Source organism: Ixodes scapularis, unplaced genomic scaffold, assembly GCF_016920785.2.
Source record: "Ixodes scapularis isolate PalLabHiFi unplaced genomic scaffold, ASM1692078v2 PGA_scaffold1__304_contigs__length_218370807, whole genome shotgun sequence".
NCBI lineage: Eukaryota > Metazoa > Arthropoda > Arachnida > Ixodida > Ixodidae > Ixodes > Ixodes scapularis.
Window position 1 is genome coordinate 158,364,111 of NW_024609846.1, and position 13,717 is coordinate 158,377,827.

Below are 13,717 nucleotides of genomic sequence, written 5' to 3' on the forward strand. Positions count from 1 at the left end.
AACGGTGTGCGAACTGCAAGGAAAAGAAATGTTCACGGTCTATACAAAATAATAAAAAATGAGTGATCTGTTATCTAAATCTAAAGTTGTCAAAACTCAAAAAAAGTTGGGGCCAGAGGATTATGGTCACTACCCTACTCCGTCTCACAAATGTCTGCAGTAAAGACGGCACACGCGTGTGACCATAGCCCAGCAGAATCTCGTGCGTCAAAGACACTTCAAAACCACGCGCTGGTGATCGCAAAGATCAGCACTGCAGATCTTTTTGGGATGGAGTACAGGCTGTGTAGTCTGTAAATACATCTGACCGCCGCCGTCATGTATACCTATGTACATTACGTATTTTACTACAACACTGTAATGTACAAATTCTTTCATGATGAAGCACGTGCCAAATTACTCCAGCATCAAGTAGCATGGCAACGTATACGGTACACACGCTGAACGCACTCGCCTTATCAGTATAGGCAGTATAGGGTATTCACTGGACGCCATATTTGTGGGTGCTGTCTAGAGCGCATGCTCAGAAAGAGCTCACATTAATAGGCTGATAAGACCGGCAATCTTGATGGTGCGGAGTGCACGTATTAAAATAACTGTGGAAGCTCGCCGTCAGCACGCGCTCAGCAGTCGCGCACATAGCTATGGCCGCCAGTGATTACTCCCCATAACACGTTCCAGATAGTAAATAATCATAATAAAACGTTGATGAGTTCTTGTCCAAAGTGCCATTTGTATTAGGTTTCTGCTTTAGCTGAAGTGTGTGTGATTCGTGACGGCCTTGCATATCTTCACCTAATCTCAAATGTTTTACCAAAAAAAAAAAAATTCTTTTTACGCAAGACAGGGTAAGGGGTAGAATGGGAGGAGAGGGAGTGGAATTCGGGGCGCCTTGGCACGGCCCAAAAGTGGTGTATGGCCGTGTGAAAACCATATAAATGCATTCCATCAAAGTATAGCAAACAACAAATATTGTTTTCATTGGAGACTCCTGTTTTTCCCCGAAGAACTATTTAGACAATTTTCCTGTTTTGAAAAATGAGTCACGCAAGCGTATTTTAAATTTTTGTTACAGACGAAAGCTTATGTAATACTGCAGAATCGATTATATTTACCGGAGAGGTGCACCTTTAGCCCATGGCCCCGCGTATAAGCCGCAAAAAATTGCTGGCACTGCGTTGTGATATTGTATAATATATATATATATATATATATATATACGTATATCTATATACGTGTGCTGCATTGTATAGTAAAATTTGTGCCAACTTCCTCAGATAACAAAAGCAAATATTTCTTAATTGACTGAAATTTATGTCATCTTCACGTTTCTAGAAAGCGTGGAAGGGTTGTAAGTTCTCTTTAGACGCGTTGGTTTTCGGTGAAAATAAGTGCATGCTGTTGACATAGAGCATAGCATACGCTACGAGTGATCCCAGTCAATCCAGCTGCGGCCCATCGTAAGGTCAAACGGAGTAGACTAATTTTGGGACGACGGACATGTCGCTTTGTTCAGCTAGCCGGCGATTGGACAAGAGTCAGAAATGGGCATGTATATATATAAAGTCGATGCAGCCGTTAGCCACTCCGGTCTCAATAAGTTAAGGGCGCGCGGAGGGTAACAACATACCCTACAACTACAACAAAAAAAATTATATACAAGGAAAGATTACCTAAATAATTGGTGAATTTGGGCCTATCTTAAAAACACGGACGAGAAATATTTTCTAACTGGTTAGTTTAAAACGTTTGTTCTATATGAATGTATATTTCAGCTCGAAAAATATACGAGGGCCCTTTTTCGACACCCAAAGTATACTTAACAATTACCGCGATATCGGATGATTGATGCACTGAAAATAAAATCCGACATGCAATTTCAGTTTTTTGTGCACTTTTTTCAGCGTTTGGATTCTGCAAGAATGATAAAGTTAGAAACAAAAGCGTCTTATGCATTATCCACACCAGCGATTACGTCGAGTCTGCATTATTTAAAACGAAGAAAAACGTTCCATGGTTCCCTTGGGCGTACTTTCCCCGTCGCGCCGGAGAGAAGCCCGACTACGCGGTGCACGGCCGCTGTATGGGAGCTTTCTGATTTTCCTAAATACTAAACTCACCAACTCATGCAAGAAACATAAAAAAAAAAAAAAAGAATTGCAGTTACACGCACACATTTTTTTTTTTTTTATTTAGCAGCGGGATTGGGACAACGGAGGAGCCCCTCTCCCTGCTACTTTCCCGCAGTGCTTGCCTGCTAAGGGAGAAGCTCCTTTGTAATTATGCAGGCACGTAGGGTTGGCAATCGGGTCAGCTGAACACGAAAAAAACGGGACACAAAGGAAATGACTGGACAAATGGACCGCTGTTTGTCCAGTTCTTTCCTTCGTGTCCCGTTTTTCCGTGTTCAGATGATCCGATTGCCAACAGTATGTACCAACTAAAACCCATAGCACGAAGGGTGTTCGGTTTTATTTTCCTCCCCGACTTAGGTCAGTGTTAATTTCATTGAGGGCGACAAGTGTGTAAAATCAGCGAAATATGATTACCTAATTAAGCAACGAAGTAGGAAACGGTGCAAAACTGCATAACTAAATTTGGAAAATGTTTTGATCGCTTTAGCCTTTGCACACTATCAAAGAGGCAGCATTGTGAGAACTTGTATCTTGCCTAGTACTTGCCGATAGAGAAATAAAGGCTGAATTAACACTGGTGGAAAGCCATACTTAAAAAAAAAAAAAAGGAAAAGTGCAATATTTGTATCCAATTTTTTTTAAAACTTGATCTTGAGTTGGCCATTTCACCTTTTCTATTTTCATTCTTGTTTTCCTTTTAAGTACCTAATAGCCTAGGCATGTGCTGTGAAGCCTAAGCTATATGTATTTTTATTTTTTTAAACATACATCTGCTAATAAAAGCTGCAGGTACTCTAACCAACTGTGTTTATATAGCCCAACGTTTTGTGGCCTGCTTGTTCACGGGCAACTTATTTGGCTGGGAGTTTGTATTTCTACCCTCCTTGTCGCTGCCATTTAAATCATTCTCCTCGTTTTGTTGCACCCTAAAGCCCGTGGATATAACTGCTTGGGATGGTACCGATCGACCTGTTCTGGTTGTTCTTTGTATGCTGAATAAGCTACAACTATAAAAAGTTGTTTTTTCAGTTCATCTCGAACCTGGAAAAAATTACTCGAGTCATGGCATATTCAGCATACAAAGAACCCGAACCTTCCCAAGCAGTTATATTCACGGGCTTCTAAGTGTCACAAAAAGGAGAGATTTAAAGGCAGCGACAAGGAGAAGAGAAAGACAAACTCCCAGCCAAATAAGTCACCCGTGAACAAGTAGGCCGCGAAATGTTGGGCTATTTGAACACAGCTGGTTAGCGTACCTGCAGCTTTTTATTAATACTCACCTAGCCAGGCACAATTCTGCCAAAATGTTTACTTTTCAAACATACATCTGTTGAACATAACTATTGTTATTATACTGGAACATGAAAACCTTAGTCCTCCCAGTCCCATGCGACGAATAACTGAAGAATGTCGCCCTACAACATACTCACTTTGCGCGGGACGTAGCAGCCACTGTGCCAATTCCATGCGCAGAACAAAAGCCGCCGGGCAAAATTAGATTTTTCACAGCATATTCGTCCCATGGAGTTCAGCCTCTATGGGTCATAATGCATATGCAAGTACAAAAGTTTCCTTGTAAATAAAAATAGGCTATCCCCCTTCGACTTAAAACTGACCTCCCAAGTTCTCAGGTACACAAGGGAGTTGGAGGAGGTTCACAAAACAATACATGCAGTTTACAGGCGTGAGCCCTCACAATTTTCCAGGCCAGCGGCAGCTGCCAGACTGTCAAATTTTACTTTGGGAATAGTACATAATTTATGGCATGAAGGATCATAGATGGATGGATGGATGGGATCTTTCAAAGTAAATAATTCTCATTACCTACAAAAACAAAAATACTGTCACAACTTCAACAGTTTATTTACACAAACACACTGCACCATTCCAACCTTCATTCAAGTGGTGACTAGCAGGCAGGACCAATGCTTTGGTTCAGAGATGACGATGAACTGGGTGACAGAAACTTTGTGCTACAAGTCACAACTGAAGCAGCTTATTCAGAGTGGTGCCCAGGACGCCAATGGTGGGGTTCAAGCTGGGCTGCAAGAGAAAAGAATTGTCACAGTACAAGCACCGTAACCATCAATTTTAGACCACATAGAACAGACATACACCACTTCAGTGCACTAAGGAGTGTGTTACTACTTTTAAAAACAAGAACTCTTGGATAATGATCCCCTAAACAAAGCGAATTTACAAGTTAGTTTGAACATTCAACAAGTAATCAAAACTGTTGAGAGTAAAAACATATTCGAATATAGGTCATCCCTAATTTTGAAGTGGAAGGAAAGGAAATTCATACAAATATTTAACTCGTCGCATCATTTGTAACCCAGGTTTAAACTCATGTGTTGATCATGCTGGCAACGTCATCTTATGAACATTAAGAATAGCAACTGCATGCTTTCGTACCGAGCGAAAGCATTAAGTATTGAACAAAATAGCACATTAGTTCACATAAAAATAGTGCTCGAAGCATTTTTGATCATAATCACAAACCACTGTTGTAGATTTTTTTGTATTAGAAATGTCACTGAAAACCTGTTCATTTTTGTTATAAATATTCACTCTACTATAAAAAGGTAAACTGGCACTGCAATTGACCCTTTAGAAGTGGTATGCCAGAGTAGTTTATAACATTACTAGTCAGGAAACAGTGCTTTGCACTAATACATTTTGCTTCACATATACTATCTTGCAGATATTAGACACAAAGGCGCACAAGCTGAAGTTGACACAAAAATAACATAAAACTACCTCATGTAAAAAAACAACAACAACATGGATTATTGACGTCTTTCACGATTGCAGCCAGTGCATTGATAGTAGGGGATAGATGTATTTTTGGATTTCGCCAAGCATTTGATTGATTGTCCTGTCATCTAGCTGTTATGTAAAATTGCAGGTATCATTAAAGGGGCCCTGCAATCATATTTAAGCATCTACCTTTTTTGCGGTTTCCACATCTCTTGGTGTTCGGGCAAGCCAGCGGGCACGGAGAGAATGACCAAATATCAATGCGTTATATTTTAACCGGACGACGTGGACACCTTCTCTACCTACAAAGGCGACCCGCAGTGCTGAAAGTGTTGTGTTTGGTCCTCGCCTTAATACTGGTCAGAGCCGCTAAAAGCTTCTTTTTAAAAGCGCAAGCTCATAGCGTTGGCAGCCACTCTTAATTAAGTCACGAGAGCTTGTGCCGCCGAGATGTGCTCCAGAGCAAAGAGCTCGTGCTTGTAGCCTTTCCTGCGGTACATCATAAGGTGAAACAGAGTATAGCGGTGAGCGTAGAAAGGTCTCGAATGTACCCGGCGCCGCTGCGGTCGAGGATCCGACCGGTTCCGAAGGCCTTCGGAGCAGGTTTGGAAGTATGGCAGCGTGAAGTGGCTGCTGTACTGAACTGATCTTTATCCCGTGTTTGCTGTCGTTCGTGGCCAATGAAGTGTCATACCAAATTAGTGTTTAATCCCGCAGCAAATGCAATGCGAGCCGCCCTGGCTGCCCGCTTCATACAGCCTATCCAGAACATGCTTTAGTGGTGTCCTCTCGAGCCGTTGACGCGGAGTGCAGCAGCGGTGAGCGCTCGCTGAGCTCGCTACCCCTCCTCTAGTTCACGGCCACTCAAGCGACGAAAGACGTCATGAAGGAGGTGTTTTTTTGCTTGTTTTTGTAATTTGAATTTGCCTATAACTTTTAGAATAAAGCGAGATTCAAATAAAAGAAAAGTTTCATTAAGTTACTACGTTCAGTGCGCTCAGGTTCGGTGCGAATTTAAAACTTTCAGCCTTTCCACTCTGATGAAGAAGGAAAGTCAGCGGCCGCCCATTACAAAATGCTGTATGAGGGGGAGGGGAGACCCCAGCAAAATGGAAGATTTCGGGGAGGGGGGGGCCCAGGCCCCATGGGCCCCCTTCCCCCTGGCTACGTGCCTGGTGTATCACTACTGGGTGGTGCACGTTACCCCAAGCTAGCGGTTGTACTGCACTCGCTAAATTGCTCATCTACAGCTGGGAGGCTCGTCGCCCTTTGAGGCATACCAAGTTCTAGGCTGTATAAACATACACACAACCGAATTTCGGATCTTGATGATGCAAGTCCGTTCCCGGCTGAGCTGAGCCCTCCTCATTCAACGCTTGTTGTTATTGCTGTCGTTTCTTCCTACTAAAGGCTATGGTTAGGGTTCCGCATTTTCTGTGTTTTTTTCTTCTCGAAATCGGGGGTATTTTATTTCGGGGTTTAATGTTTTCCTGCAGATTCCGTGGTTTTTGTTTAAATTGGTTATGACTACACCAATTCACACAAAAAACAGTGAATCTGTAAAAGAAATGGAACCCCCCCCCCCCCCTCCAAAATTCCCCCAATTTCTAGAAAAAAAAAAAAAAAAACAAAAAAAAAAAACAAACAAACAACAACAACAACAACAACACCGACACCGAAAACGCAGAACCCTAGTTATGGAGCATCATTTCACATGCACGGAAATTCAGCAAAGCGATTATTATTAAGTCTGATGCTTCCATAATCTTAGTGTTGTGGTTTGTATACGACAGCTGGTCCCATATATTTTTGGCATCTCACACAAACCATAGGTTTCATAAAACATTGAATGTTGATTGGGGCTGTGGTTTGATTAAAAATTAATCCTACTGATCGCTACCGTTTAATACACAAATCAATTGATAAATTTGTTAGTCGATTTTTCACTGGTCATTATGCATGAAAGACAATAAAACTACACCTTTTTTAGTATTTTTAGTATGTCAGAAATGGCATATTGCATTCTCATCTTAAACTTCACGTTGTGACGCCTACAGAAATATAAACACGGGAAGCCTTTTAATGTGCAGTAATTTTTAAGTTATTATTTAAACAGTATAATCACCCTCTATGACAATCACATGCATGCTGAAGTGGTTTACCGTGCAAGCCTGTGTCATAAAAGAAATAAAATGTCAGAAATATAGACCATTCCATTTAGTGCTCTCTGGGCGGCACCATTTCGTTCGACAGCGGTGCCCTCTCCATACATCCGGAAAATTCAGCGGGTTTGGTGGGGTAAAACGAGAGAGGGCACGCGCCCGACTCCACTAGCAGACGACAAACCGGGAGGTTGTTATTCTCCATCTTTGGGCTGTACCGGCGGGCTGTATGGAACATCGAACTCTCGCTCGTGGCTGCCGTTGTGGAGTGGTCCGCGTTCTTAGAATAGTTATGGCTGCTCCAAAATCAGCCTATAGCTCTCTGTTGTTCTATTTTAATAAGTGATCAACTAGCATATCTTTTTTTCCGTTACTTAAATAGCAGTTGAGTCAGCCGGCAGTACTACCCTCAGCTACTGCGTTTATTGCGGCACGAGAGCATGTTTCTATTTATTATTTCGGACCTCACTCATGATCGCTAAAGGCCTACACCAGTATGAACTTTGAATAGTAAAAAAGGTACAGCCACCGGATTCACTTTTCGCCGTAGAGACCGGCAAATCTGACACAGTTTTCACTATTTCTTTTTATTTGCACACAGGTAACACAGTTGGACCCTGTTAGTCTTTTTATCTAGCATAGTATTACACGAGATCTGGCATACCAAAATCTGCGCATCTGCGCTTGAAATTCCCAAAATGACGCGATTTTAAACAGAGTTTGTACGCCAGCCGGATGCTAGGTACAGCCCACTCGGCGCAGCAGATGACAGAGGGTGAGGGCATTTTTTTCTCTCTATTACCCTCTTTGCTATGACCCTAATGGAACGGTCTATAGAGTAGGCATTTTTAACTTTTTCATGACTTCCTTTAGCACAAGATTCCAATTAAAAGGCAAAACAAAATATCACAATTAAAGCATCACTCGAATAATCTGAAGGTTAATCAATGTACTGCCCAGTCCCAATATGTGTTAGGTGAGGGCAGAGGGTGATCGCAAAGTCTCGTGGGTCCCTAGCCCTCATCAGTAAAAGACTGTCGCTGCGGCCGATGCCGGCGATGTCGTGGTGCGGGTCATTTAATGAAGTTGCAGTGTCTACTATGTTTAAATAGAAGATTATTTAGTCAGAAATTTATATTGGCTTTTTGACATCCACAACCCTCACCGAGAAAATTGAAGCGGGTGAACCCACACTACCGAGAAAAGCATCTAATAGCACGCATGCTACTGCCTTGCTTGGTTACACCCGTTTGTTCCTATCGCGGCAGATATATTAGAATAGTTTGTTTCACTTGCTTCAGTTGTCCTGCCAACGATCAGTTTCCGGATCGTTAACTAGAAGAGGCACTCTCTCCTTATTGCAACATAGTAAAATTGTTCTGACTCCGAAAAGCTTACCCACACCATGGCACAGAAAAGGACAACAGGCTGCAGCAGAACTCAATAGCACGGTAATTTCTGATACAGCACTAGCTTCTCTTCATCCTAAATATTTATATTAATGAAAAAGCTCAAAATTGCAAAAACAAAAATGCATAGAACCTGCCATTTCACAGTCCACAGTACCCATATTATGTTATCCGGGTCACAATTAATTATTTTGTTAAATTCCCACGCTCGTGAACCGATAGAACTATTTTAAAAGAAATAAATTTTTAACATAAATAGTGCAGTTTACCCAAAGACAGGCATCCGTCGTAGTGAGCCATGCTTCCCAACGTCTGCCTAGGGCGGACGACTCATCCACACACATGGTTATTTATACTTAAGCCGCACGCTGGTAAGACAATTCAATCTTTACTGACGCACCGAACGGTACCGCACCACTTTCCGCTAAAACTGTTTTCCCACCGATACTGTGCAACAAAATATATGCAAGAATTTACACCGTTTCGCACGCGAACGTGGAGAGCCTATGGAACAGCAATGCTTCCATCCTCGCTTTGATAATGATGATAGCACGACAGCAGCGCCACCTCTAGGTCGATCCCGAGGCCAATAGCTTACTACTGCATGTGAGCAGGCTCACGGGAGATCCTTGCTGCACAGGCTTCGAGCTGGATGTATGTATACTTCCAAACGCCTTCACATGTACGATCGCAAGTCAGACCCATACTGTCCATCTTGCAGTGACCCTGAAGACACAGCGCACGCTCTTCTATGCCCAAGCCACGACCAGCATCGGAAGCTTCTGATTCAGCGGTATGCGACGGCCGGCCTCTCCCACTCCAATCTTGAAGACCTTCTAAATCCAAACGGGACTCAAGGAGTAGCCGAGAAGGCCTTTCGTGCTCTCCTGGCTTATCTGCGTGAAAGTGGACTTGCAAGCCGGCTCTAGCGTATTTACGCACTAATCAATTGTGCCAGATCTGCTTTCTCCACAAAGTATGGATGCCCGTTTAAATGGGGCTATTCAGAGTCACGCTACTCGTCTGTCAGCTAACGATTCAACGCCCCGTTCAAACGCCTCAATCGTTCTTTCTTTTCTTTTTCTCTCCCTCTTTCCTCTCTATTCCTCCCATTCCCCAAAAGCTAGGCAGCGACTTGCCCCTGTACGGAGGCCCACATTTCTCCTAGCTTCCCCCCCCCCCCCCCTTCCCGACACCCCACAATAAACAAACAAACAAGCTCACGGGAGAAAGCTAGATGATTAAATGCACTTTAACGGAAAAATAAAACATTAAACATCTTTGCACGTTGCCGGTTTCCTAAAGACAATACTTTGCATGCTGCGAGGGAGCATGCTGTTCGGCGGGGGGATGGTTGGTTGCACAAGAATACTGACGTCCCTTGTTCGGCGCACTTCGAAGATGACTGCTTTGACACAAGCGGTCAAGCGAGAAAACTTCGACTGGGTAGCATTCCAACTATGTTCGTTTCCTCTCGTTTCCGTAAAGCCGACCCGCATGTAAACGATTTAGCGTGCGACGAGACGAGTGACGGAGATTTCTCACGGTTGCCCGTTGCATCGCTCGGTTTTCGGGATTTCTAGAAAACGTCGCTCACCGTCTTGGTCGCTTCGCCGTCGCTTCCATGCGGTTTGCCTCGTCGTGCGACTGACCGAGCGACAGCGAAGCGGGTCGCTGTTGCTCGCCAAAGCGCTTACATGTGGTTTATACTCAATTAATTTACAAGCACACGGTGAGCGACGTTTTCTAGAAACCCAAAAACCGAATAACACGACAAGCGACAGTAAGAAATCTCCGTCGCTCGCCGCTGACTCTTGTCGTTGTCGCCACCGCTCGTCTCGTCGCAAGCTAAATCGCTTACATGCTGGTCATCTTTACAGAAACAAGTGTGCACATGCAGCGGGAAGCACGACTGGATAGCCTTACTGCGTCAGTTTAAATTTGCATACGTCGCAATGGTGTAGACTGCCCTTTATTAGCGAGAAAAACGCCAGAACGGGATGAACTTATATGGTCTCTGAAATCATAATCTTTTATCGTCGATCCATTCGCTGTCCGATTCCATTTCATAAATACGAAAATACAAGAGCTGTGTTGAAATATAGATATCAAAAGATTAAACAAAAGCCCGAAATATCGAAAAGACACACAATTTCAATGTTGAAAAGACACACAATTTCAACACGGAACATGAAAGAACACGAAAACAAAGCTCCGGTAGTGGCCTGTGCAGCACACAACGCGGGGGAACGGTGAGAAACTGAAGGTCGGCTATGGCGGCAGGGTCACGTGTAAAGCCCCTCTATCCTGGGAAAAGCGGCACCATTCATTGTTGTGGAAATGCTCGAGACTTGTGCCGCGCACCACCTTCTGGGAAGAACATGGCGGCTGAAATTTAGCTCAGTGCTGCGCTGTGCTGCCATGATCTTCCCAAGGGCTACACGTAGCACGTACCTCGTGCATCGGCGCACCTTGCGCTACTTTTGAAACATAAAGGGGCTTTAAGGTGGTGCAGTTGGCAACGGTTGCCCCGTGGCCGCTGTTGCAAGAGCAAACTGTAGTTCGAGCACAAAATTGTGAAGGTAGGCTTGTTAGTCATTAGATTAAGGGCTTGGGGAAAGTGATCTATGTGACTTCGCCCATTACCTGGCCCACCCTTCTGTTGGGGCTTTCGTAGGGATGGCACAAAGAGTATGTTAAGCAAAATAGCTGTCAACATAAGAAAGATATATAACAACAATGTCAGCATGCAGAGCATGTTATGGTCTTAACTGGACAAGAGGCTAAACCTATGAGCATACCACTGCAAATAATTCATGTTGATCTATATAGCACACAAACTGCCTCTGCTTGCCAAACGTTTACCCCTGCATCCTTATTTTCAGAACGAGGCTGGTGTGCTGCAGTAATCAAAGGACAGATGAAGAAATAAACTTCAACATATCGACTGACCACACTGAAGTGAGCGCCGCTATCCTTCAGCATCCCACTCCACTCCCGGCCGACTGACCTCACTGAAGTGAGCGCCGCTATCCTTCAGCATCCCGCTCCACTCCCGGCTGTTCGATGAAACCATGGCCTACCTTGTGGCTCCTGCAGAAAGTGTTGGTCTCCCGGTCGGCTGTCCCTATTCGCACCCCGAGTGCGGATAGTGGTCGATTCTAATCCGCACTCCGAGTGCGGATAATTTTGGATTCTTATCCGCACTCCGAGTGCGGATTACGTTGGATTCTTATCCGCACTCCAAGTGCGTGCGGCACGGTGTAGTGATGGTGTAGTGCGGCGAAGAACTTGGCGTGTGGCTGGCGCGACTTGGACGCGGGAAACTTTGAACATAGTTACTTACGATGTTTGTGGTGTGACATTGGCATGTTGGCAGCACCAATTCCATAGACATGTTAATGGTTGTGCGGTGTTTAATTGGGACGAGACCTGTGTCTCGGAATTAATTCAATTTCAAACAAATGCATAATCGTAAACATATAATTAAAACAGCGCGAACGAACACACCACTTAACCGTTTTTTCACAAGGACAAGGAGAAAGGGGACACAGACACAGCGCTGACTCACGATTTACTCTCTTTTTCGTCTTCTTAAAACACATCAACATAAGAAGACGCGAGTCATCGCTGTGTTTGTGTCCCTTCTTCTACTTGTCCTTGTGTTCGTTTGCGCTGTTTTGATTATATGTTCACTGTGCACCACCGACTAGCTCACCTGCAAACATCACTACAAATGCATAATCGCATCTTCTTTTTTTTTTTTTTTTTCGAGATTGATTAGCGTTAGGTGGTGCATTTGGGTAGAGATTGAACTGTACTCGCGCCTCGGGGGCATGAAAAAAAGCATGAAAGCAAGACGTAAGCAATCCTATTGTTCCTTCAGTATCTTTCTTTTTTTTCTTTTTGTTAAACAAAATATTATTATTTGCAAAAAAAAAAAAAAAAAAAAACGGAAGCTGGTTTAAGATTTGTATTATAACGCGCCTTCGCCATAGTCAGCACATTAACATTGTGTGGTGCAGCTGGTGCTTAGCTGATGGGGGCAGTAATGTGAGAACGGCGGGCGGCTAGCAAACAATTTTCAATACAGAATTGCCCCCGCTCGCCCCACCACACACACACACACACACACACACACACACAGATGTTCCAAACTTCCGCTGCCGCCACGCCCAAAACCCGCAAGCTCAGTGTTTGGCACCCTCGGCATGTTTAACATCTTCGATCACACAACCATGCAAAAACATATTTTAACAGACATCACATCTATCGTCGTCTACTTACAAAGGTGCAAATCATTCTATTAAAAAAATTACAGTAACAAAGGGCCGGGGACTTATCAGGCATTCCCCCATCTAGTAGTATTGAAAGTGTTCAGAAGATTGAGCCGGAGGGGGGGGGGGGGGGGGGGGGGCGTCCTTATTTTTAATAATATTGCTTACTGGAAAGGACTGATTTTCCTACACCCCTTCCCCCCCGCGTCCTTTTTTAATTATATTGTTTACTGGAAAGGACTGATTTTCCTACACCCCCCCACCCTTTTTTTTCCTAAGCCACTGCCCCCACCACCTAAGCACAAGACAATACACGTCACAAATTGTACACTGTTCTAGTTTCTTTCTTTTTTTTTTCTTTCGTCAATAAAAATATTTAACCCTACAAAAAAAATTTATCGCCAGATTTTTTTTTTTTTTTTTTTTTTTTTTTGGGGGGGGGGGGGGAGGTGGGGAGTGCTGATGTGTTTGGGATGTGAGGTGGGTAAAGGAAGAGTCCAACCTCCCCCGCACCTCCGGCCCCACGCACGCACGCACGCACGCACGCACGCACGCACATTGATAGCCTCTATCCGATCCCAGAGGCGTGAGTACCGTCTAGTCTGAAGCGCACCACCCAATGTTAATTTTTTTTTTTTATAAAAAAAAAAAAAAAAAAAAAAAAAACATTTGCTTGAAATTATTCTAATTCTGAAACCAGAACCACCATTCCCATAGACTCGTCGAGGCTGCCAACACGCCAGTGAATCAACGAAATCACTTCTAAACCACTGTGTTCATAGCTTCCCGCGACAAAATCGCGCCACACGCGGAGTGCAGGTAAATAAGATCTAACGGCTTCGTGCCAACGTCTTCGTACCCCCGGTGCTACGCGGTGCTACGCGTGCGCTGCCCCCGGTACAGCGTCCGCACCTCCGCACGCAATCCGCACTCACGCACTCGGACTCGGAGGCTCGGAGTGTGGATAAGAATCC

At 44.0% G+C, this 13,717-nt stretch overlaps 1 long non-coding RNA gene across 1 annotated transcript in view; it reads right to left on the bottom strand.

The window, feature by feature from the left end:
• Window positions 1-3,974: 3,974 nt before the first annotated feature.
• Window positions 3,975-13,717, bottom strand: part of LOC120848601 — a 396,114-nt gene continuing 386,371 nt past the window's right edge. The window contains exons 2-3 of the long non-coding RNA XR_005717737.3: window positions 11,477-11,559; window positions 3,975-4,178 (exon numbers count right to left, since the gene is read on the bottom strand). This is a non-coding gene — a long non-coding RNA (uncharacterized LOC120848601). The remainder of the gene's footprint in view (window positions 4,179-11,476; window positions 11,560-13,717) is intronic.